We start from the raw sequence: 27,655 nt of genomic DNA on the forward strand, positions 1-27,655 counted from the left end.
TGTGGACTGTTTGCTTTAAAATTTCACTAAACCTTTTTAAAATGAACTTTTTTGGACTGAGAGATTTCTTGTGGTATGTGTTTGGCTCATGTTTGATCCTGCCTTAGTCACCTCAGCTACGACTAGGATCTTTTCAAAATGTAAAAAAGTAAACGTTTTATCACTAGAACTATTATATAAACACCCTTTTCCACATGGTTTGTTACGAAGGAACTGTTACTATCACATTTTTCCACTATAAGTTATGAGTTTCCTTGTTTCTTTCCTTTCCTTGACATTTTTCAATAAACAATGAAAAACATTGGATTTAAAATAAAACAATCATGCCCTCTTGTTGACCTCAAAAAAGCCTACTATAATAATAATAATAATAATAATAATATATTATTTATACAGCACCTTTCCCATGCTTAATGTTTTAATTGTTACATCATCCATAACATATATTTTTTTTATTAATCAGAGCAATAAGCCATAGTTAAATAGCCTGTGTCAATGAATGCAGAAGAAGAATGCTGTTTTATGACAGTAGGTATTTGTAGTTATATTTTGCTACACTGGCAACAGAAACACTTTGAGATGTTTGCTGGAACTTCAAAAGTTAGCCTGCATTTGGGTAATAACCTGCTGACTAGTTAGTATTGTACATTCTGGAGATGAACTTCAGGTCTGAACTCTACTGCTGCAAAAAAATGCAGAGCAAAGCTAAAGATCAGCTGAACTTGTGTTTAGTTCCAAGAGCACGACTGTTGTTGTAATAATTAGCATGAATTTCACTGGAGTGTGCATCAGACTTTTTCTGTTATTCTGTTGTGTGATTTCCAAAAACGATCAAATCTTAGTGAATAACAAACAAAATAATAAATAACATAGATAAGGAATGAAGCTCTTAATTACTGGATATTTAATGAACAAGTTTAATATACTTCTTTGTTGAACTCCATGTATCCTCGTCACTTGTAGACTGTTGGTAATAGAAACATTGATCCCCCGTATTTCAATGGTTAGATATATGTTATATTGTCACACCAGACATGTATAAATTTAAACTAAATAAACAAATACATACATACATACATACATACACTTAAGTTTCGACTAAAATTAATGTAATGTATTAGTAAAAAGTCTATAAATGGGCTCAAAGTGTCATGATGCTTCCTTGCAAAAAAGAACAGAAAAAGTATGCAGCACTTCACAAAAAAAGAAGTTAAAACAATTTATGGAGGAGCTGGCAAAAATAAAGGCTTGTGGAAGCCCCTGAGGACTTGTGTAGGCATTGGATTTGCATCTTCCTCGTGCTCAGAGCACACACTGCAACTGTGCATGTGCTTTGGTGTGTGGTGCTCTACCTCTCCTCGACAGCTGTTTGGAGGATTCAGCCCAGGAGTTGGCAGGTGCAATATTATTTGAAAACGAACAGCGTCAGATCAGCTGTGAATTTACGCTGGTGCTGTAACTTAGAGTCAGATAAGGAGGGGTAGGAGTGGTGTTACAGCGTGATCATCATTGAGAGAATAAAACTGAAAAAAGCTAACTTTTACAAGTACCATAAATTTATACCTAATGTCCCATATATTTGTCTCTTTCTTTTTTTTTCTCCGTGCTGCGTCAACATCGTGCACCAGAAGGCGTGAGCTTATTCAATGCAGCAGGATCCATGCACATGTACTGTGCAAGGCATGCTCGAGGCCACTGTGAAAAGAAGAGTGTTCATGGCTCATATTGCAGAGGAACTTTGTTGTTGCATCTTACTAGAAAAGGCGATGGAAAAAGAAAAGGATGCAACATCCAAAAGCTTCTGTTTCAAGACAGCCACTTCCCCAGGAAAGTAAACCAAGTCAGTGTCAAGTGCCCTTTCAATGTAATAGAAACCACAGCATAGAGAAAAGTGTGCGCATTGCAACAGGTACACACGTCGTAAATGTAGGAAAGACGGTTCTTGCAGCACAGAGAAAAAAAAGAAAGAGACAAACATATGGGACATTGGGTATAAATTTACGGTACTTGCAAAAGTTAGCTTTTTTGAGTTTTATTCTGTCAATGACGATCAGGCTGTAACACAACAACCGAACCTGCCCGCCTGCCTCTCCTGATCTGACTCTAACATCGCCAGTGTAAATTCACACCCAAATCTGAGCTGTTCATTTTCAAATAATATTGCATTAGTGCAATGACGTTTTGTGATTGGTACTATTCAGGTCATAAAATGATTTCTTCAAAATGTCACATATACCTACATCTGTGTTTTTTTTTTTTTTTTTACATCATACACCATAAGGTGCATACTAATTCTGCGTGAGCAGGAACACTCAATAAAACTGAATAAATAAAATAAAGTGATGGTGAGATATGAAGAAGGCAGATTCACCAGTGTTTGTGTGTCAGCTTTTATCCCTCCAGATCAGAGAATGTCCAGTTCCATTGCCTCAAAACACTACTCACATGTACAGTTATTCCTAGTTTCAAATAAAAACTAACAGCGTCAGATCCCTAGGGCAGTAGTACTGTATGTATCATGATCGTGAGAGAATAAAAGTAAAAAAAAAGGTAACTTTTACAAGTACAGTACTATGAATGTACACGGTCTGTTACAGACACAAACCAAATGTATGTGTGTACTGTATAATATTAACAATAAGAGCAGCTCACTACTGAAAACAATAAATATAGGAAGCAGTGGGGATCAAACCGGTGGGCTCTTGATTACAAGTCAGAAAATGCTACCACTACACCACAGAAGCTATTGTATTGTTCTTGAACCTTTTGTGAAAGTGTTTATTTGATCTTTGGACTTCAGGCTTCACACATTCTATAGTTTATACCTACATTTTGTAACATTTATTACTAATATATGAAAAAAATTCTGTTTTAACAATGTGTTTACACAGATTACTATAGAAATGGAACTCACATGAAATCCATGTGTTCCAAATAACAATCTATTATTTCCACTCTAAAACTCCTGCAGTTCACTCACTCCCAGATAATCAAACAAGGCATGAGCTGGGAAAACTTAGTGAACGTTCTGCGACGGTGGGGGATGGAATAGCCGGCTGCTTGTCTTAATCGGCACATTTACAGGGCAAAAGACCCTGGCAGAGAGCTGCGATTGGATTTGAGGTGGGCCGGATTTACAAGTTTTCTCATAGGCTCCAGTAATTCTAGTGTTAAGAGAAGTGTTTAGTGGATTCTCCAATTGATCTTAGCACCGCTTCATAGTAGGGGTGGATGGGCCTTCTTGTCAGTTTATCCCTGCTTTCTGGAAGGGTGTTTATTACTTATTTACCTCATTCAAACATTAGAAAATTACATTATTAGCTTTTATAAGATGAGGTAAATACCTCATGTGTTTAAGCTTTAAGTTACCCCTTGAATTACATTTAATCCTTTTCCTTATATTTAATAAATCATTGTTACAGCATCATATATATATATATATATAATTGTAAAATATTTTAAAAGATTATTATATAATAACTAAAAAAATCCATAGCAGCTGACATCAATATAGCATGCTGAAAATGACAGTGATGGATGCAGCTAAATTAGACCCTTCTTGTTTGTACTGCAAAAGCAGTTAAAGTGACATAAACCCACTTTTGTGCATAGACTGACTTGTGCTCAGTCTAAAATGGTGTAGGACCTCAAATCCAGGACATTACTGCTGTGTCAGTTTCTTTCTTTGTCCATTGCACTGCCTTTTCTAAAAAAAATACAACTTTCTCTAGGAATCTTATTTTAGAGACAACCACCCAAAACCATTGTAAAAAGACCACATCTGGCATTTTGGAAACTTTTCTTTCAAAACGTCTGTCTTTTTTTTTCTATCTATAATGTAATCAGTTAGCAAAACCAATAATATCACAAGCTAAAAAAAGATACCATTGTATTGTTTATATAATAATCACATGTAAAAACTTCCAGCAAACGTCCTTTCAAATTGAATTCATATCTAGCAACTCACTGCTGAATAAAACATGAATAATAAAATGTGGAAAATTAAAAATGAGTTCATGAATTTTAAAATATAATGGCGCATTAAAGCTAATTAAAACAATCTGTATTCTACAGGAAAGAGGGCTAAAATTCAGATGTGATAACAGCATAGAGCAGTATCAACTTCTTCTTAAATATTTACATAAGTTAAACAACTGAGGTAGAAAGAAATGGCACACACCTCCCAATAATGTAAGAGACACGTTTAGAATACTATTTTCTAGTTAAATACAGTTTTAAAAGCTCATGTGTTGAAACTAAAAAGCAACCCAAATAATGTGTACTTTTTGTGTTTTAAACAGCATTCATTTCTGTATTACAATGATTAAAGCACCCAAGCTTACCCATCTGGGATTTGGACCCTTGGCCATCTAGGCTGTATCCTGCAACATTCCACTCTCTCTAATGATATTCTTTCCATAGCTCATTTAGTATTTATAAGCTGTTATGTCAGTAGGAGAGATTAAAATACTGAACTGTAATTTATTCAAATGCTGACAGATTGGGTTTTATGAGTTTCCACTTTAATAAGGGCTACCATATGATTCAGTATTAAATACCATTTACCATTTCAATTTTACCTGATAGTTTAAAGCCTTGCTCAGTTTTCTTTTGATTAATTTTTATCGCAAAATGTTTCAAATGTAGTGACAATACATACTTCACTCATCATAATGTATGCATCTTGTTCAGTGACAGTGAAGCTTTTAGGTGCCTGTTGGTGCTTGTTTCATTTATCATTGTAACTCTTTGCTACATCACTCAGTGTAATAATGTCAGACAGGTTTCTAGTAAAAGATAATGCCCTTTAAAGTTAATTCCAATCTCTCAATAATTTTCTTGTCATTGCCTCTTAATGGCAACATGAATACTTTTCACAAAATTCTTAAAATAAAAAAGACGAGAAACCTTATCATAAACAACAGAATGAAAAGTGAAGGTAAGCCTGACTGAAATGTTCTTAAAACTTTGTAGCAGTCACGATCACACTAAGGTTCACATTTATTTATTTATTTATTTATTTTTTGTTGGGAACTCCAGGAATGCACTCAGCCTTGGCCTGACTCACACCACACACATACACACACACAGACATGGAAATAAAGGTCTTAACCAATAATCAAACTGAATATATTAAATAAAAAATTGAAGGTGAAAATCTATACAACAAACAAAAAAAAAATTGCCTTCCTAGCTTCCGATCAGTGATCACAAAAATAACTCAATATAAAAACAACAACACGCAAGATAAACACAAGCGACATAATCCATAAGACAGTTCAAGTCCAGCAGCAACAGATGATGTACAATGAAGGCGAAAATGACAATCCAGGGAACAGCTTGCTGTAAGTAATGCCGAAACAGTTCTTCCAGTATTCCTGGTGCGGTGAGTGGTGGTGAGATTTGGGAGCACACCCTCCAATGAACCACAATGACCAATCCGACACACTTCTCACACAACAGCCCAGCACAAGATGGTCCATACATCCATACAAGTGTGAAAATTCAGGACAAAACAATAATCCACTGGCGGTGATATTGCTGACAAGACAGATGGATGAACTCAGACACAAACTCCAGCCCCCTTTTTTGTCTAGCCGACTTCCCTTTAAATCATGTAGGCCAATCTTCTCCCCAGCAGCCCCTGCCCTCTCTGCTGACGTCCAATCAGGGCTACAGCAGAGACTGCCAGGGGTTGCAGTTTCTAAAATCATTGTAGCACCACTACAACCTATCGATTTATTTGTTTAATCCATTCATTCAAACACTACAGTATTTCAGAAAGGGACACCAGGCCATCTCAGGTCACACTCATATAGACTCAGTTACAGTTTACAGACAGTTAGGCACATTTTAAGACATCTTGATTAACCTGATTCATGTCTTTGACATGTCACTTAAGTACTGAGAGAAAAAGCAGTGGGCAAAGTAAACCAACTCTACAGATTGTAAAACAACTTGAATTTGAACCAAACATCCCAGAACAGTGATCCCATAGTACAAGTTATTGCTCAGCCATGCTGCTGCCCAACTTGAAAACCTCTTAAGATGTAATGCTATTGTGGTCTGCCTGATACATTACTGTAGACCTGTTTTGCAGATGATATGCAAAAATGTGAAACGGAGTAAAATTGACTCACTTTTTTAAAGCTTCTTTTTCCTTTTCCTGGGGACAATGTACTGAAGATGTAAGTTTTTAATTTGTTTTATCTTTCTTCCAGTCTCTTTAGAAGATGCTATCCTTAAAGGGCTGTGAGTAATCAATTTTAATTTTCCAAATAAAATAGAAGCAGTGATAGGCTAGTTATATTATGCAAGTTATTTATCTTAGTTTTCTTGTTTTAACCTAGGTGCTATCTATGGTTTTGTGATAGAGACTTCAAAGTTTCCGGTTAATTCAAACTAGTCCTTGCCTATAAAACTAATATGCCATTCCCTTATTCAGTCATGATCATCATTTTTGCACAGTGAAATATGCATTTTTACACAGTTGGCAAATTTTTCATTGAAATATGTGGCCTTGACCCAGCTAATGAGTCTCTGTATGTGTTCATTTTTGCCTTTTGCAACAGTCATCATATTTATTTATTAGTTTATATGAAGTCTTTTACAAACTACAATGTTTCAAAAATTGGTTTGCAGATATTGGTCACAGTATCCCACCACAATGCATCTCAGTTGTCATTTTTTGAATATGTCCACTTCACTTGGCAATTATCATGCCCATGCTTGCTCACTGTATCATGCCTAACTGAGACTGAGGGTCATGTCGTCGCTCTATTATTTTTGTCAACACCATCTGCCTTAGTTGCAGAATAATTTCTGACATTTCTGCACATAAAACCTATGTGAGGGATCTATTACATATTCAATGACTTCCCTACTCTCAAAACATATGGTGTTTCTACTGTTTTTCAGAGTCTAAGAGAAATTCACCTGTTCACAGAATTGGAGGGGTTTCATTATCATAGGTCCTTTGCTATTCTTATGTGGTAGTGATGTCACAGTTTGTTTTATGAAGGATTCACCTCAACATGAAACTGTAGCAAGTTGGCTTACCATTTTACAAGTGGGGAATCAAAAATTTCCAGAATCGGTCAATAACACAAGACTAGGGTGTTGTTATCGAATATGCTGTATATATTGTGTATATGAGTTAATCAAGTGCATATGTCTGCTGTTTATTCTACAATCGGTGACCTGCAATTTTTTTTTCCAGACTATCATGACAGATTTTCAAGAAACAATGATGATCATATTTTTCGACATGGATGAACTTGTTTGTAATATGTTTGTTCCCTGTGAGTCACTTAATCAGTGAAATAACACTGAATTGCTGAGGTGTCTTTAGGAAAGTGTCAGGTGAAAAAAAAAATGTCTGGGGCAGTGACACACACAAACGTGCAGTTTGCACCATGACAATGGACATGCTCACACTGCATTATCAGTCAAAGGGTTTTAGATCAAAGACCATGTAGCTGTTGCTTTGCAACCCTGTATTTACCAAATCTCACTCCCTGTGATTTGCTTTTGTTCCCAAAATTAAAATTGAGGCTGAAGGGAAGAAGATGCCTCTAGACACGTAATAGAAGATGAGTTGAGGAGATATTAACAGGCTTAAGAGAAGTACTGGGACAAGTGTGTTGCCTCTCAATGATAGTATTTTGAAGGTGACTAAAAGGGAATTGCTGTACATTTTATAATAAGTCAATGATGCTTGTGGGTTTTTTTTATCAATTTCGAGAATTTTTGGGCACTCCTCATATCTGTGAAAAAATTGCATATTTTTATTTGTTTTTATGGCTATTACCATTGTAATTTCATAATTACTCTTTCAATCATTGTGCTAGATGGCCGGCATCTTATCCTGTCCGATTCATCCAGGCCACTAGATGGAGTCTTCCCTGCAGCATAGAGGTGCCCCGGATTCCCGAAGGGCATCAGGGGAGATGGAGTTTGGATTCACAACCCTGCTGGGGACTGTGGGTTCCACAGTGTGACACTGCAGGGAGACACAGGAAAACAGAAGTACTTCTAGGCTGGAAAAAAAATATAAGTCTTCATCTGACCCGGAAGTGCTATTTAATCAAATGGACAGAAGGACAGAAGCACTTCCAGGTCAAGGACCATATAAAGGACAATGCAAGACCCAGCAAGTGGAACCGGAGTTGGGTGGTAGAGTGACGGAACCATTGGGAGAGGAGGATTGTGTTATTGTATTTGATTATTGATTTATTGTTTATTATGGTGTTAGTGGTGTCTACTGTGGCAAAAGGAAAAGATATTAAAACATTACTTGGTGTTTTTACTTGGTGTCTTGGATGTCTGTCTGCGGGGTTGGAGGAAAAACAGCGCACTATAGTGTCACACCATGTATAGTGGAACCTCGGTTCACGATCGTCTCGGTACACATACAACTCGGTTTATGACCAAAAAGTTCACCAAACTTTTGCCTTGGTTCACGACCACACACTGGGTATACGAACAAGCCAGTTTCCCTTTTGGTTTGTACATGTTCAGTCTCTCCCTGTGCATTTCCTGTGCAGCAAGCAAGAGAGAGAGCGCGACACACATACACACACACACACACACACACAGGCAGCAAGAGAGAGACAGACGCACACACACACAGGCATTGCGAGCACACACAGAGGCAGCGTGAGAGAGAGACACAGACACATAGGCAGCGCGAGACAGAGCTGGACGCATTAAGGTAGGAAGGCAGTCAAAGAATGCACTGGGCTTGATTTTGTTTTCACTTCTGTTTCCAGCGATCGGTTCGTGGTGTGCATTGTTGCAATCTTATTTTTCCTGGTGGTTTATTAAATTACGGATTTTTTCAAATGTTCATTTTTTTACCCTGTGCTTAAAACTCATTAAAAAAGTGCTTTTAGTTAACGGTTGGTAGTAATATAGCGCAAACTATTGCATTCTATGGTTTAATTAACTATATTTGTGCTTAAAAATTTAAAAAATATATATATTTACATACAGTTCGTATGGTCTGGAACGGATTAATTGTATTTACATACAATCCTATGGGGCAAATTGCTTCAGTTCATGACCAAATTGGTTTACAACCAGAGTTTTGGAATGAATTATGGTCATGAACCGAGATTCCACTGTATACTGATGTAAAAAAATGCACAATTTATTTTAGCCTTTTTTCGCACAATATTCCTCCAATATGATAATGACCCAAAACAAACAGCTAAAAGCAATCAAGAATGGCTAAGAACAAAAACATTGGACTACTCTGAAGTGGCCTTCTATGAATTCTGATTTGAATCCTATCAGACATCTATGGAAAGAACTGAAATATGTAGTATGGAGAAGGAACCCTTCAAAACTGACACAGCTGGTGCGGTTTGCTCAGGAAGAGTGGGCAAAACTACCTGTGGAGAGGTGGAAAAGTATTCTTAAGGGGTCACTTATTTGCAGTGATTGACTCTAAAGGTTGTGCAGCAAAACATTAGGTTAAAGGTCCCATCATGTTTGTCCATGTGATTTTGATTTGTGTTATTGCTTAAAATATTCTTTTGAATCAAAACTCTAAAGTGAAGTCCGAATTTTGTTAAATATGGAATAAACAATGATAGGTACCAATTACTTTTATCAGGTTGAAGTAATTTAAGACACAACGGTGGGTTCTTCTTTTTTATAGAGAGGTACCAACACATTTGTTCACATCTGTAGTTATCAAATTCAGAATTTATTTAGTAGCTGAAAGAAAAAGTGAGACAAAATTTACTTTTAACTCTGGCTTTCCTGATAGAAGAGACTTTGTGAGAGTCATGAAGTGAAAAAAGTTGCTCATAAAACCCTGGTTTTAACACTCTTTATTATATCATGCACTAGGTTACTTCTGCACGTATGAAATACAAGCTCAACCCCCGTTGATGGATGCAATGCTAGGCATCATACCCATCTTGACTTTGACTAATTTTGCAAATTATGGAAAACCAGTCACAGCGCACTGCACGATAACGGATGAAAATGGCACCCGTACGGATGCGCTGCACGGCCGACCTGCTGGCCGCTGCCAAGAGTTGATTCTACAATAAAATAAAATAAAAACAAAAAGAAGAATAACCTTGGAGATCAATCTTCACCCTGAAAGTGGATAGTAGACGTAACGTAGTATACGTGTAGCAAATTTCAGGTCAATAGGTCAAGCGGTTTGCGAGCTACGGGTGATTTTAAAATCCTGGACAGACAAACAAACAGCCACAGTAGTGTAATATATAAGAAGATGGCCTGAATAAGAATGTTATGATTCATATAATTTCATGACAAGATGTGATTACTCATACAGAGTGACTATAAAGCCACCAATAAATCATACTTGGATTGGTTGAACAGGGTGTTATGCAATCAAAAGGCTTGCACAGACTGATATCAGCACACTGTTACGGAACACCATTGGGGCTTTTATACGATATAAATATATACAAGATTTTTTTTCTTACATTTTGTAAATGAAATTGCTTATGTTTTATTGCTTCCTTTAAAACAGCTATTTCCATTAAGTGCTATTGATTAACAAGTGGGAAAAGGCACTTTTACAATAATCACAACCAGCTCTGCATTTGACAGAACAATAAATCCTGAAGACTAGATGGAAATCTGCATGCATAAATCCTTCTGATCCTCTCCTCCACATTCTCTTGGGGATCTTCTGTTAATATTTCTATTCATTTAAACCTTCTGCAACTTCCATATCCTTTTATGAGAGGATGTATCCTGTCATACCCTAGAAAAACTTATGTTTCGAAAGAAGTATCATGAATAATTTTGCTGGACAGTTATAAATAGGATCAACTAACTAAAAGGGTCTTTTTCTACAAGTTTAATCATTATATAGAAGAGTGATGGGATTTTACAAATATGGTAAATCTAGTAATTTTTTTAAAAGGGCTAATGAATAAGTAATATAGGAACAGATGAATATTTTGTATCACCCAAGTGAGAGCATCATGTAGTCATAGCATTATATCATATTGCTTTCATGTTTTAATGCAGACTGGAAATGTTTTTTTAGTGTTCTTGTCACTAGACAGTTAAAATGTATCTGCCTTGATGTTGTAATCACACATGCTTTGTAAGCCTACTTAAAACAGTTGATTCTTCTAGCATTTGTGTCTCAGACATTTAGCAATTCATTCTTCAGTATTCCTTGTGTTGCTAACAGCTTCATTTGGTCACTGATTACATATTTGCCTTTGTCTTTTCCGTACTTATTTGTTTCTCTGTATTCCATGTATTGACTACTCTATATTTGTTTTGTCTACTGCTATCGGCCTCTGATACATGAATGGTTTAAGAAGCCAGACTACAGATGGTGAGCATTGCCCTTCGCATACTAGTTCTTATTCTAGTGTCCATTTATGGCTTGAAAATGTAATCCCCAGAAAATTGTACCTAAATATGACTATGTCTGGTCTATGATGAACAAGTGTACCAATCAGGTCTCTTTCACACCTTTTGCCCTATGCTGCTGAGGTAGGCTCTGGCACCACAAACACCTTAACTGGATTTAGTGGGTTAGAAAATGTTTGTAATGATTATGTTTCATTTTGGTTGTCATAGTGGTATAATGCTTAACACTAATTCCTAGTGCTAATGCTAGTAACAATACATTTTTCACACGTCTATCATCCATTTCCTTCTAGTATTGCAGTTTTATTCCCATATGCTCAAAGATGTGCATGTTAGGTTAATTGGCAGCTATCAATTAGCCGAGTGTAAAGGTTGGTGTGCAAATGAGTGGGTTCTGTAATGGGCTGCTTAGTCCCCGGTTGATTCCCACCTTTCACTCATTGCAACATGGATATGCTGGTGATGATGAATTGGGTTACCGTGGTTTAAGAATGTAAGTACTGTATGTACTGCATGCTTCTGTTTGGCATTAGCTGCATGTATCATTTTGTGTTTGCAGCATGGCATTGCATTCTCCCAGGTGGAGGCTTACATTACCTTTCTGATGATTTTTTTCTCCTTTTTTCCAAATGTGCAGTAATGGTGATGTGTATAATTGTTTCCAAACTTCTCCTCACTGCTTTAAAGAATAAATGGTAACCTAGTAGCCAATTGGAATACAGACTGCAGAAATTTATGAATATAAGATGAGAATATAGATTGTTTGAGACAATTAAAATGAGTACCTCTGACATTGAAATGGCTCCTAAAAGTGGCACTTTCTAAGAGATAAAAGTAACAAATGCAAAACTACACATAATTCATTAAATTGATAGTGTATTAAAGGAGAGCATAAATGATAAGTACTGGTCTCTGAATACAGAAAAAAACAGAAAAGTTGAAGCAGACTGTAATAATATTCTGTCACTTTTTTAACTCAGTACATGTGACATTAGTTTTACTGTACAGACTGCGTCTCTGTTGTTGGTCATTAGCACTAAAACATAAGTAACATGATAGTTATAATCTCTTACTAACTCTCACCTATTCTGTTTCTCTTCTTGGTACTCAAATGTGGCACTCGGTGCCACAGCCCACCTGCCAAGTTATTTTGTCTGCCTAAGGTAAAGTCTCTGATGGAGGATTACAGGAATCGTCGGGTAGAAGGGTCTTTTCAGTGGATTGGCTGGCCCTGCACTGTCTCAGCTGTGGAATGGCCAATAGGGGGAGGCAACTTGATGGCTGAGTTCTCTAGGACTCTGAACAAATCCAAATCATATTATGGGATATCATCTACTGTTAAATTCTGCTCCGTACTTGTAAAATTTTTATTTTTATACTGTGTTGAGGATTTGTTCTGTTCTGTGTATTGTATTGTATTGACCCCCTTCTTTTTGACACCCACTGCACGCCCAACCTACCTGGAAATGTGTCTTTCTTTGAACTGCCTTTCCCAAGGTTTCTTCCGTTTTTTTTGTATTTTTTCGTGTTTTCAGAGATAGTTAAGGCTGGGGGGCTGTCAAAAGGCAGGGCCTGTTAAAGCCCATTGTGGCACTTCTTGTGTGATTCTGGGCTATACAAAAATAAATTGTATTGTATTGCTGCCTAGGGTTTGTTTCCTGCCTTGTGCCCTGTGTTGGCTGGGATTGTCTCCAGCAGACCCTGTAGTTAGGATATAGGGGGTTGGATAATGGATGGATTAATGTATTGTATTGTATTGTATTGTTTGTATTGTATTGTATTGCAATGTAATGTTGGCAGTCAACTTTGGCATTATCTTTGTTACTAGTTTGTCTTTTAAAATATACATGATGTTGATACCTAAAACCTGTTTATTTCCTGCTGAAAATATTGGAAAATTAAGACAGTTTCTGAATATGGAAGATATTGAGGAATTAATGAATGCCTTTATTTCCAGCATAATTGACTATTACAATACCTTATTTACTGGCTGTTTAAAGCATTCTTTACACTGTTTTCAATTAATTCAAAATGCGGCTGCAAGAATAATTACAAGAATTATAAAGTACGAACACATGACTCCATTACTTAGGACATTACACTGGCTATGGTAAAGCTTTAAATGGTTAAGGCCCTGTCTACTTACTGAACTAGAACATGCAAAAGATCAAAACCAAGAGTCAAAATGATCAAGTGTTAAAACTGAATGAGAACCAGAAATCAGAATAAAAAAAAAATAATAAAACAAAAAAAAAGCATTGATTTGGAAAACCAAAAAGAGCAAAAAATAATTGTTCTCTATTTGCAGTGAAACAAAGGTTTATCTGTCAAATTTGGATACCCCAGCATTTTTGAGGACAATCCTTAAGCCTCACTCTGATGACATGTCCAATGAATGCGTAGCAGCAAATTTTGGAATCCTTTTCCAAGGAAACTGCAAATACAAAAAGCTCTAAATAGCACTGCTAATAGGCAAAATGTAAACAAAAGAAATGTTTCACAATTAAACCATATACCCAATTTCTGACAACATATTTGAAAACCTTGCACATGAAAACCCCAGATTCCATATAAATATTGCCAGGAATATAATCAGAAAAGACTAAAGACTAAAAAAGAAAATCCGAGTACGTCTCTCCAGTTCTGATGTCACTACTTTGGTTACCCATGCCTTTTAGAATTGACTTTAAAACACTACTAATAGTTTACAAAGCCTTAAATAATCTTGTGCCATTCTAAATTTCAGAATACCTTTCACCTCACACTCCAAGTCGTAACCTTAGATCTTCAAACGAGTGTCTGCTTATAATTCCAAGTGCTAAACTTAAAAGAAGTGGTGAGGCAGCCTTATGCTGTTATGCACCTAAAATCTGGAATAGCTTACCGATAGAAATTCGCCAGGCTAATATGTTGGAGCACCTTAAAAACTGCTAAAGACCCTTTATTTTAACATGGCTTTCTTATAGCTTCATTTTAGTGTAACCTTGATATTCTGTATATGCATTTAATTATTTTTTTCATGACTCCAAAATCCATACTAACCCCTACTTTCTCTACTGTTCTTTTACCGGTTTTCTGTGATGGCACTACCACCACCTAATCAAAGCACTGTGCTGTCCCTACATTGATGAATTGAAGGCCAGATATCCACATGACCATCATCATCTAATTCTTCTACGTGAGGCCTGAAAACCATGAGGACTGATTTAGATCATTTATTTTAGATGGAGGTGCGGAGATCTCGTGGCCTCAGAACCCCTGCAAATTTAGTTTTTTTCTCCAGCCCTCTGGGTTTTTTTTTCTGTCCTCCCTGCCCATCGAACCTTACTTTATTCTTTGTTAATTAGTATTGCCTAATTTTATTTTTATATTTTTTCTTTTTTCATCTTGTAAAGCACTTTGAGCTACATCATTTGTATGAAAATGTGCTGTATAAATAAATGTTGTTGTTGTTGTAAATAAATGTATAAAAATTCAAGATCACAACAGAAGGGAGTGGGTGGCCAGTCTTTTATAATTGACCATGGACCCCCTGGAGGTTTATTTTCTTCAGGGATTTCTGTTTTCCTCTTCTCTGTTGTCAGTTGGCCACAATTCAATGTTAATGTTTTTGGACAGATACTGTCATGTTTCTTTTATAATAATCAGTTTCTTCCTGAGTGTTTAAACAAATCTATGTTTATGTTTTTTTTATCTTGGTAGAATTCTATATTATTCTACTTCCCCTTTTGTATGCTTTATTGTGTAGACTTAATTTGAATGCCTCAGATGCCACAAACTTACCACTTTTTATAAGTTATTGCACTTTATAACTTCTCCCCACCTTCCTTTCTACATCTATAACCTCAGGCAATTACATAGAGTTAAAAGACAAGCGGGAGTTAAGTTACAACATTAAATAATGTGTTATTGATAATATTCATAAAATGATAACAATAATCAGGTAGATGTGAATACAGACAACCATACAACCTGATAAATGCTAGATGTGTCATTTCAGTCATCCTTTCTAGTCAGCTTTCTTCAGAACAGGCCACATGCCTACCTCAATATGGCTACTAAGCTGTCTTCTTTAGTGTGTTGTCTTTATGGCCATGGAATGAGAGAGAGAGGGAGGGGTAAAGCGACCAAATTTATAGACTCTCTGTCCAAATCTTTACACCAATAGGGTATCGTGGTACAGAATGGCCTATGAGTCAAAACCAATCCCAAACAGCCAATTTTAGACCAATAGATTTCCAGTTGTCACACACATGCAAGTAGGAGTCAACTAAAGGCCCAGAATAATGGCAATTCCACGTCCCACCAGGGGGCGGTGGGGTGTACTAGCTGTCTTTCTCGAACCCTTGCAGACCATTCTTAGGAAATACCACAGTGTTCTGGTGCCTTTGATGACATGAATTCTGCTCCCAGCTCCGTTGATGAAGTCACTTCCAGTCCTGCCTCTCTTTTTTTTGACGCCATTTCTGGTCACACCTCTGATGATGTCACTTCCGGTCCCGTCTCTGATGACGCCACTTTTACTTCCGGCCCCGATGATGTCACTTCCTACACTGGCCTTAAAAGCCACCATCTTGAATCAATATTGCAGTTCTGTTTTGGACTCAGTTGAGTGAACAACTCACAACCTTTCAAAATACCTTTTTGCAGCCAAGGCACATTATATGGATGGCTGCCCCAAACCTTTATAATGTCTAAGTGTTGTTCTTGTGACACAGTACAACTCATCTTGCTTTGTTTATGGCTTTTAGGCTTTCAGTCCAAACACAGTCACTCTTGCCAAGCTGGTGTGATGCTCCTTTCCCCACACTGCCTTTTTACACCTACCTCCAAGACCATGTGTTGAGCTGAAGCCTGCCAGCTAGGTAGTTTGGCTTTCCTGTGGGGCAAGCCAAACCGATTTGAGGCATTCCCTGCAATAAAATTAAATTCCAGAGTCAGTCCTAAAGACTAAAGGGGCTTGTTTAGTTAGACATGACAGCATTTCTGTCCTCATCAATTAAATTCTGAAACACTAATATTTGTAAAGCACGTACAGCTTCCGTAACCCCAATACAGACAGGCACAGAGACGTGTTTTGCACCCAGCCAACGGTTTATTTACAGTTTCACAGACAGTGCACATTTCACCACACAGTACCATATAGTTCCTTCTTGCTGCCAGTCCATCCGCCTCTCGACTCTGGCCATTGACTCCAGGTATCCAACGAGCTTCTTCAGGCCACACTTCCAGAATTGTGGCCAAATAAGGCCCTGGAAATGTCCATGCGTGCCCTGGTCATGGCCACTGGCCCCAACAGGGTTGAGCTCCCATGCTCATGATCCATGGCCCCGCTGGAAACCAAATTGGGCTGTCCTCTGTCGGCCCAGGGCAAAAACTGTCCTGGGAATACTTTCTACCTCAGTCCTTCCATGATCAGGGTGTCTTGGCCGGGCAAGGACTCCGGCCATCTGCCACATATTACATTTGCTTTCTATGACTGACTAATAAAGACACAAAATATTTATCAACTTATATACAAAGTTGTACACCAACATCATTATATGTATTCATGATGTAATTAGTATTTTGCAAAGTCTGCAATTGCATTTACCCGTCAATTTATTACAGCACTCTGATTCTGCAGTCACAGATCACAGATCAGTTGCCACTGGCTTGCTGAGACACTTCAGGAACAAAAGTAAACAGTAGCTGGATGAAACTTTTAGTGTAACAGAGAAGAGTGTGGTACAGACTTGATTTCTGTGCTGAAGGAGAATGAGAAAGCAGAGAGAAAAATTATTTCCCACATAGAAGTAGGACAAGATGAACAGGAAGAAGAAGACAAAAAAATGAGTTGCAGAAATCCCTTGTCTCATATATGCACATTGTTACTCATCACAGTTATGCTCACCAAAGGCAGCCAGTGATTATAGAGAGTTACAGCTTTAGTTGGTGTTTTATGTTTTATCTCTTTTGATTTTTATGTCCTTAGCTTAAAAATTTAAGTTCTGAACCAGGTTTATAAACCTGAAAATTAGAAAACTATCTGAGTGTCAGTTTTTCTTTGTCTGCATGGATTTGGCCTCAGGTTTCCCATTTTCCTGATACTCCCCAAAGCATAGGGTTAATTGGTGACAATGAATTGATAAGGCATGTGTGTGAGCATTAGCAGGCCTGCAAATTTCAGCTATATCAGAAGAGTTATTTTCATTATGCTGAAGTGTTTTTTTTAATTGAGGAAAATTATCTTATCCCTTAATTCATTATACAGTACTTTTAAACATAGGCAGGCATTGCTGGATGTAATTTCCAAATTCCTATTTTCTAAAGTGAGGTACTTACAATTATATCTAAAATTGTCATATAAAAACACTGTCACCAGGTTTTGTTAGGTTTGATTGTTTTAACAGTACCGCTCCAAACGTCATATTTCAATACACGCAGTCACTCTCCAGCAGGCTAAAGAAAGGCCAGGTTATCTGTCTACTACAGCCTTGCAATTTTTGTTAAAAATTCCACAATCAGACAGATCATTTGAACTCTAGAGCCTGCCACTAAAAAGTTCATCCCTTTAAGAATGGATTCATTCCCAAAACATTACTGTGTGAAGCTCTTTGGGGCAAGCCATTTTTCATAAGACTAGTTATTCACTCCTTGCCCGATTAGCTTGATAGCTCTGAAATCCCAGACCGTTCTCATGCATGACCTTCATGCTTGCAACCCTGTTGGAGAAGACCAATTAATAAGCATCTCACCAGCCTCAGTCCACTGCCAAAACCACTGAACCGGATAGGTCTGAGGTGCTGTCAAGCCCTTGTACTTTATAGGTCCCTCTGTGCTGATAACCTCTCTCACATTTGAAAATCTACTCTCTTGATTCTCCAATAGCCAGAGTTATTTCTGTACTTGTCTCTTGCTGGTAGAATGAAAAAGATTTCATCACCTTTGCTTCTTTGAATTTGAAATTTCTGTGTCATTTAAACAGACTTTATTTTTGCTTTATAATCTTCCTCAAAATAGGCAGCACTGAACAGAAGCAGACACACAAAGAGGAAACAGGGCAGCAGTGTGAAAACTCTCTCTTAATGCTGAAGGAGACATTTATGATTCTGTGGAGACTGTTACCTTATTTTCTGAATTTGTGCCGATTATATACTTTTTTGGATTATGAGTTCTTAGGTTTTTATAATTACCTGCTCTCTAAAATGTAAATAAATTCTAACTTTTTGTTTTTTCTCTTTGTGAAAGTGAGAGAGCGAAGAATAAGAGGAGGGGTGCTCAGAAGGCAAGACCTTCACCAGGATGGCAAAGGGATGGTATAGTTCCCATAGGCAGCAGCCTCCAGGCATGAGAGAGAGCACCATGTTGGCAAAAAGAAAGGTGTGCACTGTATGTTTTCTGTGTACCCCAGAAGGGCATGTAACACATGCAAGTCTGGTGAGTGTTTTACCGATTAAACTGTGAAGACATAGGAGAAGAAGGGGGAGCAGTGAACACAGTCACTGAAAGTTTTCCATTTTCCCTTCCAGACTGGATGAGAAGACATCAGATCATGACAAATGATGTGAATTCCTCTCAACTGTTATACCCTTACAGACCAGACGTGAATGGTCTTTTTTCAACCATCTCCTCTCCTTGAATGACTCCTCATGAAGAGGAATATATCCATTTATTCTTTGTAAGAGCAGTAACGAAAATTAGTGTTTTTAAGTTAGTGTAGTTTTAAATTGGTAATTGGTAATATTGGCAGTTTTGTTAATATTCTGAAGTTCCAGTCAGAGTTCCTGTGTGCATGCTGTTGTAGTATTCCAGTTATTTCGGAGTAAAGTGCTAGCTGTCTTCATAATGTGAAAAGTTTCGTAACTGGAATACCATTTGCAGGGCGGATGTAGTTTAACGTCATACCCAAGACCTTTAGTGTTAATTCAACATTTTGGTATTTGGTAGTACTTGATTCTGATCCATACATAGTGCAAATATCTCTAAACAGAATTCCTGGGAATTATCACCTACCTATAGTGATTCTTTAGGCTGGCACAGTAATGTTTTTTTATATCACATCATAATCCCTGTTTTTCAGATATGGCATTTTGTTAAATTTGTGGCTCATCAAATTGTTTTTCTTTTGGTTTCTCTTTTCAGTATCCTGTAGCCGCCCTCTGCGGCCACCATCTGGACGAGGTCCTGTCCTTGATGACATTTGCACAGGCTGACTCTCTTTTATTTATCTATTTTTTCTTTGTCTTAGATATATGATAGAATGTCCATCCAGTCCTGGGTGGGCTTTTGATCACAGGTCCCCAGAGCATTTTTTTTCTCCACTGGAGTTTTTTCTTTTCCTTCCCCCATTGATCTTCTGACCTTTAGTATAATTATACATTATATTAATCATGTCAGCTAGTTTAGAAATTGTTTATTTGATTGTTGTTTATCATTGTTTCCTGTTACTGCTATTTGCAAAGCACCTTGAATTATAAGCCAACATTGTGCTATCAGAAACTATATAAAGAAATGTCAGTATTCTATTTATATAAAACACAAATTCTCACAAATTGTTGTCCCAACCCACCAAAATCAATGAAAACACGTATAAATCGAAAGAAAAGAACTGCCAAAAATTGTAGTCATTAGAAAAAAGTCTTAAGAAACCTCCCCCTTAAAAAAACGAAAAAAAAAATGGGAACAACTTTACTAAAAAAAGAAAAAAGAAGAATATATAAAAGATGCATTAATATCAAAAAATAATTATACAGATATAATGATATTAAAGTGGAGATCTACAGTAAATGTACTCTGATGTATTATAATGATATTTTAATTAAGTTTGTCCTTCTATGCTTCCTGTAGAATCTTGCATGATTACTTGAATTGTGGGTGCACTTGGGAGATCTTGCTGTTTGTTATGAATGCCTTAACATGTGCCTGTAACCTAAGAAACTGTTCTTATTAAATGTTCAGTTAAACCTTCTCCCTGCCTCATAGCACATATCTACATGGCGTCAGAAGTGAGGAATAGAGCGGGACAGATAAACGCTGCATCATTGATAATGTACGACAGCATTCCTATAAGCTACTGATTCGACAGGTGGTCATAAATTAACGAAAAGAGAGAGAAGACAAGCAACTGAAAAAAAAGGCAGATGGTTTCAGGCAACCAGATCCACTCATTTCCGATAGCAACTTTGCTGAGAACTGCAGCAATTTTGAACCCGTAAGTACGATATATTTTTTGCAGCAGCACACAGTGATAAAACTGCCAAAACAAAAGCCTACATATTCCTCAATTTAGCGGGACCTAAGGCAATTGAAAGAGAATGGACATTTACTTACGCTCTAGCAGTGAAATTGGATGATGGAGCTGAAACAACACGGGAGGATGCTGACTGCTTAAAAAGAAAGTTTAAAGAAATGTGGAGTCAAATATGATAATGGAAATGCATTACTTTAACACAAGATATCAAGAGCCAGGTGAAACTATTGAGGTATACATGAGTACACTAAGAAAATCCCTTAATCCTGAGGTCCTGTCCTTGATGACATCTGCACAGGCTAACCCTCTTTTATTCTCTTCTCTTTTTTTATGTGTCTTACATATGTGATAGAATGTCCAGTCAGGCCTGGGAAGGCTTTTAATCACTACTAAATCCAGCTAATTACTGTAACTTTGGTATATTAACAGACAAGCTAATTTGTGACTTATTAGTTTGTGGTATTTCAAGTGACAACATCAGACATGTCCTATTAATAGATACAGACCTGACACTATCCAAGGCTGTCAGAATCTGCCAGATTAGGGGGATCACGGAGCAACATAGCAAAGTACTCTCCATTACCAGAAATGCAGCAACTGCCAAGATGGATGCAGAGCAAATAAAAATTAACAGTAAAACTAATTGTTATATGAAACTGGATGTGAAACAACATACTAACTCAATAAAGCCAATAGTGAACTACAGAAATTTTGGACACAGCCACCAAGCTAACCATGAAAAGTGCCCAGCTTTTGGACAACAGTGCCACAATCACAAAAAAATTAAATCAGAAGCAAGTATAAAGAGTGATTGTTGAATCAGACTCGTACTTAAGAAACATTCACCATTAATGGCTTGAATGTGTCTGAAGATGATATACCCCTAGGCTCTATTAATATAAAACAGAAAACTACTGATGAGACATACTGCACTGTCCAAATGAATGAAAGAAACTTAAAGCTGAAAATTGACACTGAAACATGCTGAGATATCATTGCTCTTGACAGACTTAAAGCCTTGAACAGACAGATCAACTCCAGACACTGAAAAAAAGACTCAGACTTGTTGCTTATGGGGCTGCAGAAATTGTCCCAATTGGCAGTATAACACTTACCTGCCAGACTGAGAATCAGTCACTCTCATTGTAATTCCTGGAGGTAATCGAACTTGTTCAGTGAATTTTAGGAATTAGTGACAGTTTAAAAAACGAAAATGGCCAGATTTAGAGAAGAAATGCACTACAATGACTTGGCAGAGAACAGCAGCTTTACCAAAGACATTTATTCAGAACTGTTCACTGATGAAATTGTCAATCTCCCTTGTTATTTATTCTATGAAAGTTGACCCTATTATACAGCCTGTTTCTTCTCCACAACAACATCTTCCTCTATCAATGCAGGACAGAGTGAAGACTGAACTAGGCACAATGGTTGCTCCTGGTGTAATTGAGCCTATGGAGGATCAACATTACATTGGAGCCGGCGGAGGGAGACTAGAGGTCTTATTATACCTCTGTTCTCAGTTAGCTGCCCGGGGCTGGAGGCTAGGAGTGGGAGCTGGTCGTCTGCCTGTGGTCTGGAGTGGTGGGTTGCTTTGCTCTGCATTGGACGGGGGTGCCTGCTCATTATTACCCCGGAACGGGCTAACTCTGGCGTCCGGAATGGTTGTGCCTCCGGTACGGCAGCACCGGGACCAGAGTTAGTAGGGTGTGTATGGGAAGTGTGAATGGGTGTCTGCCGTACATCCTTGTAAGTCTTGGGTTGTATGTGTATGTGAGAGCATGAGGGAGGGAGTGTATGACTGTGTTTGTGTGTGACTGTATATGTCAGGTGGGGTTTTGGACTCCTCCCCTCTCCTGGGACATCTGGCAATGCTACAACATCTTCGCCTACCCTCCCCCTGCCTTAAGCATCTGTCTGGTCGCTCCTGGTGGCTGCCTGATGGGATCTGGGTCCCTGGGCTCTGTTGGGTCCTCGGCGGGGTGGGTCACCCTTGGGTCCCGGGCTGCTGGGTTCCGGGCCCGGCCGACTCGGGGGTGAGCGACCTGGGGGCCTGGGGGCTTGCCGTTGATATCTCCCGGGACTCTGCCCGCTGCTGGTTGTGGCCCCCCGGGGTGATCTTCTGCGCCTCTCGAAGGGGGGTTGGGGCTTCTCTGGTGACGGTCTCCCTGGGGTCTCCGCGCTCTGGGGTGACCTCTGGATCTCTGGGTTTGGAACCCCCTCCATCTTACGCACGTTTTTGGGGGCAGGTCTGTGGCCCTTCACACTCACTATTGGGCTCCTATAGAGAAACCTTACACATACAAGCGTGCGTACGCACACAGGTGCTCACATGGTGATTTCATAAGTATGACTTGGACTTCTTCAGCACATGACCTAAGGTTGTGGTTGGCCCTAAATGCCTTAGTAATTATTACTGTGTGATTGTCAGCAAACATTTTTACTTTTATATATCTTCAAGTAGCTGATGCAGCAATGTTTTTGTCTTGTGGTTTTTGTTTTTTTTTTTCTTTTGTGTGTCCCCCCCTCTCTTTCTGCAGGTCTAGAAGCGGATTCTGGTTCATTTATTGTTTATTCTATACGAAAAACCCCCCTTCCCCCTTTACCTCCATCTCTTCCTTTTCTCTCTTCTTTTTCTTTCACTTTTGTCTCCGTGTCTGGTTCGAATCTTAAAAACATCTGAAAATATTTCTAATAAAGTTTTGGTACCAGGCGTGCCGTTAGCAGAAACTGTAATTTTCCACCTGAGAGAAAAACTGTAAGGCTAGCCACCAGCATTCAGACATCAATTCTGATTGCTTCACAGCCGAACAGGACACGGTAAAAAAAAAGAGCCTATGGAAGAATCCACAGAACTGTTTTCCAACATGGTAGCCACACATAAGAAAAAGTCAGATGAAGTCCATATCTGCATAGATGCACGATATCTGAATAAAGTATACATGAGACTTCACCTTCCCATGTGCACAGTGGAAGAACTAGAGGTGCAAACATCAGGTGCCACTGTGCTTTCGGTGCTTGATACAAGAAGCAAATCAAACGTGACAGAATCTCATCTCTCTACACAACATTTGCCTCACCCTTTGGTAGATTCCAATTCTTGAGAATATCATATGAACTCAATTCAGCTTCTGGAGTTTTTCAGAGAGCAAATGAACAACTTTTTGCTGAATATCCATGCTCCATCATTGTGGATGGAATTTTGGTTGGAGGCAAATATTTGGAACACCATGATGACAGTCTCATAAAAGTGCTCAATAGAGCAAAGCAGGTAAAACTTTGACTCAATCCATCTAAATGTAAGTTTAGACTTAGGGAAGTAAATTATGTAGGTCATGTTTTCACTGACTAGAGACTTACTGTAAGCCTAGCCCCATGCAAATCATAGCCATTAGCAAAATGCCCAAACCAGAGGAAAAACATTGCCTACAATGATTCCTGGGCAGGTCCTCCCTGCGTGGAGTTTGCATGTTCTCCCCATGTCTGCGTGGGTTTCCTCTGGGTACTCCAGTTTCCTCCCACAGTCCAAAGACATGCAGGTTAAGTGCATTGGTGATCCTAAATTGTCCCTGGTGTGTGCTTGGTGTGTGAGTGGGTGTGTGTGTGTGTGTGCTTGCCCTGCGGTGGGCTGGTGCTATTTCCTACCTTGCACCCTCTGTTGGCTGGGATTGGCTCTGCCAGTCCCCTGTGACCCTGTAGTTAGGATATAGCGTGTTGGATAATGGATGGATGGTTGAATGGATTCCTGGACATTCCAAATTACCTAGCCAAACTTATTCACAGTTTCAGTGACAATGCTGCACCTCTTTGTCAACTGCTTCACAAGAATGTCTCCTGGAACTTGACACAGCATCAGCAGAAAGCTTTTCAAGAGCAAAAAAGCACTTATTACAAACCCACCAGTACTGCAATATTTTGATGTGAGCAATCCAATAAGTCACACTTGTAATGTGTCTCAATTTTCCCTCAGAGCAGCCAGCCTGCAAGATGAAAAACCAGTAACATATGCATCATGGACCCTAACAGAAACATAAAAAAAGGTATACTCAGATTGCAAAGAAGTTGGCAGTCATTTTCACATGTCATAGATTTTATGACAACATCTATGGAAAATCTGCAACATTGGAAACAGACCATCAGCCACTGGTAACAATCTACAACCATTGTGGACGAAGACTTCAGACAAGACAGCAGAATGACACAGGCAGGTCTCAAACTGAACAAGGGAAAGTATGCATTTAGAAAGCCAGAACAGAGATTTTAGACAATGTAATTGATACAACAAGGCGTTAGAGCCGACCCAGAAAAGGGGTGTGCCATTGATGAGTTAGAAGAGCCCCCTAACATAAAAGGACACAAGTAAGTACTGGGAATGGTGAATTACATGGGTAGATATGTCCCTGAACTGGCTACAATTGGAGCCTTGCTGTACGACTTACTTAAGAAAAGTACTGTGTGGACAGCAACAGTGATCAGGAGGCTAAAAGTATTGTGTGCACTTGTCACAGCACCGGTATTGTCACACTATGACCCAGTGCGAGAGATCAGAGTAGCGGTATATGCAAGCAGCCGATATGGGGTCAGAGGCGTCTTGGTACAGCTTCATGAGAAGAACTGGAAAACGTTTGCTTATTGTTCACAACGTCTGACAGAGACTGAGTCAAGGTACACAGAGAAAGAATACATGGCAGGATTGTGGGCTTACGAAAGATATCAAAAGAGTTTAGTTGGTTTAGATAAATTCAGACTGGTTACAGATCACAAGCCACTAGTGCTATTGATTAACAGTAAGGATCTGGACACAGGGCCAATAAGGTGTCAGAGACTGTTAATGAGACTTATGTGGTTTAATATTAAGGCAGATTATGAACCAGGGAATAACTTAGTTATATTGGATGCATTATCACGAAGTCTGCTATGCAACAAGGACAGATCCACAGAGACTGATGTCACCTGTTATGTAAACGCTGTTATTAGCAGCTGGTCTGCATCTCAACAAAAACTGGGTCAGATAAAATTGACACACAAAACGATTAGCAGTTGAAGATAGTCAAAAGCTTCATTACAATAGGATTACCAGAGCATGGTAGAAAAGTCCCCATCAATGTAATTAACATTTTCCAGAGAATAAGATGCGCTGTCAGTGACTGGAGGACTGATTATGCTAGGAAACTGCATCATAATTCCAAAGTCTATGAGGCAAGAGATACTCGAGAGTATTCACGATGGATACCAAAAAGTGAAAGAGGCAGTATGGTGGCCGAGAATAGCAGAAGACATAAAATGTAAAGTGGAAACATTCAAGTTCTGTTTAGAAAAAAATAGTGCAACACAAAGAACCACTACAATGAGTACCACCCACAAAGTGCCCCTGGCAGGGTATAGCTACAGATATATGCGAGTATAAAGGTAATAAACTGTCTTGTGGTGTCTGACTACTATTCACACTTTTACTTCTTCTTCTTCTTTCGGCTGCTCCCGTTAGGGGTTGCCACAGCGGATCATCTTCTTCCAAATCTTTCTGTCCTCTGCATCTTGTTTTGTTACACCCATCACCTGCATGTCCTCTCTCACCAAATCCATAAACCTTCTCTTAGGCCTTCATCTTTTCCTCTTGCCTGGCAGCTCTATCCTTAGAATCCTTCTCCCAATATACTCAGCATCTCTCCTCTGCACATGTCCAAACCAACCCAAACTCGCATCTCTGACTTTGTCTCCCAACTGTCCAACTTGAGCTGTCCTACTAATGTACTCATTTCTAATCCTATCCATCCTTGTCACACCCAATGCAAATCTTAGCATCTTTAACTCTTCTACCTCCAGTACTGTATCCTGTTTTCTGGTCCGTGCCATTGTCTCCAACCCATATAACATAACTGGTCTCATTTCCGTCCTGTAGACCTTCCCTGTCACTTTTGCTGATATCCGTCTTTCACAAATCACTCCTGACACTCTTCTCCACCCATTCCACCCTGCCTGGACTCTCTTTTTCACCTCTCTTCCACAATTCCCATTACTCTGTACTGTTGATCCCAAGTATTTAAACTCATCCACCTTCGCCAACTCTACTCCTTGCATTCTCAGCATTCCACTGACCTCCCTCTCATTTACACACATGTATTCTGTCTTGTTCCTACTGACCTTCATTCTTCTCCTCTCTAGCATATCTCCACCTTTCTAGGGTCTCCTCAAACTGTTCCCAACTATCGCTACAGATCAAAGTGTCTTCAGCTAACATCATAGTCTACAGGGACTCCTTTCTAATCTCGTCTGTCAACCTGTCCATTACCATTGCAAATAAGAAAGGGCTCAGAGCCGATCCCTGATGTAATCCCACCTCCACCATGCATCCATCACTCCTACCACAGACCTCATACATATCCTATACAGCTCTTACATAATTCTCTGCCACTCCCGACATCCTCATATAATACCACAACTCCTCTCGAGACACCCTGTCATATGCTTTCTCCAGGTCCACAAAGACACAATGCAACTCCTTCTGGCCTTCTCTAAACTTCTCTATCAACACCCTCAGAGCAAACATTGCATCTGTGGTGCTCTTTCTTGGCATGAAAGCATACTGCTGCTCACTAATCATCACCTCATTTCTTAACCTAGCTTCCACTACTCTTTCCCATAACTTCATGTGGTGGCTCATCAGTTTTATCAACTTGTAGTTATAACAGTCTTGCACATCCCCCTAATTCTTAAATATCGGCACCAGTACACTTCTTCTCCACTCCCCAGGCATTCTCTCACTTTCCAAGATTCCATTAAACAATCTGGTTAAAATGCCATGTCCATCTTTTTGGCAAAATCCACTATCCTCTGACCTTCTTCATTCCTCTCCTTGACACCATGCCTACCCATCACCTCCTCATCTCCTCTGTTCCCTTCACCAACATGTCCATTGAAATCCGCTCCAATCACCACTTTCTGTCCTTTGGGTACACTGTTCATCACTTCATCCAACTCACTCCAAAAACTTCTTTCTCATCCATTGCACACCCAACTTGTGGGGCATATGCACTAACAACATTC

The sequence above is a fragment of the Polypterus senegalus genome, chromosome 17 (genome assembly GCF_016835505.1).
Source record: "Polypterus senegalus isolate Bchr_013 chromosome 17, ASM1683550v1, whole genome shotgun sequence".
NCBI classification, from domain to species: domain Eukaryota; kingdom Metazoa; phylum Chordata; class Cladistia; order Polypteriformes; family Polypteridae; genus Polypterus; species Polypterus senegalus.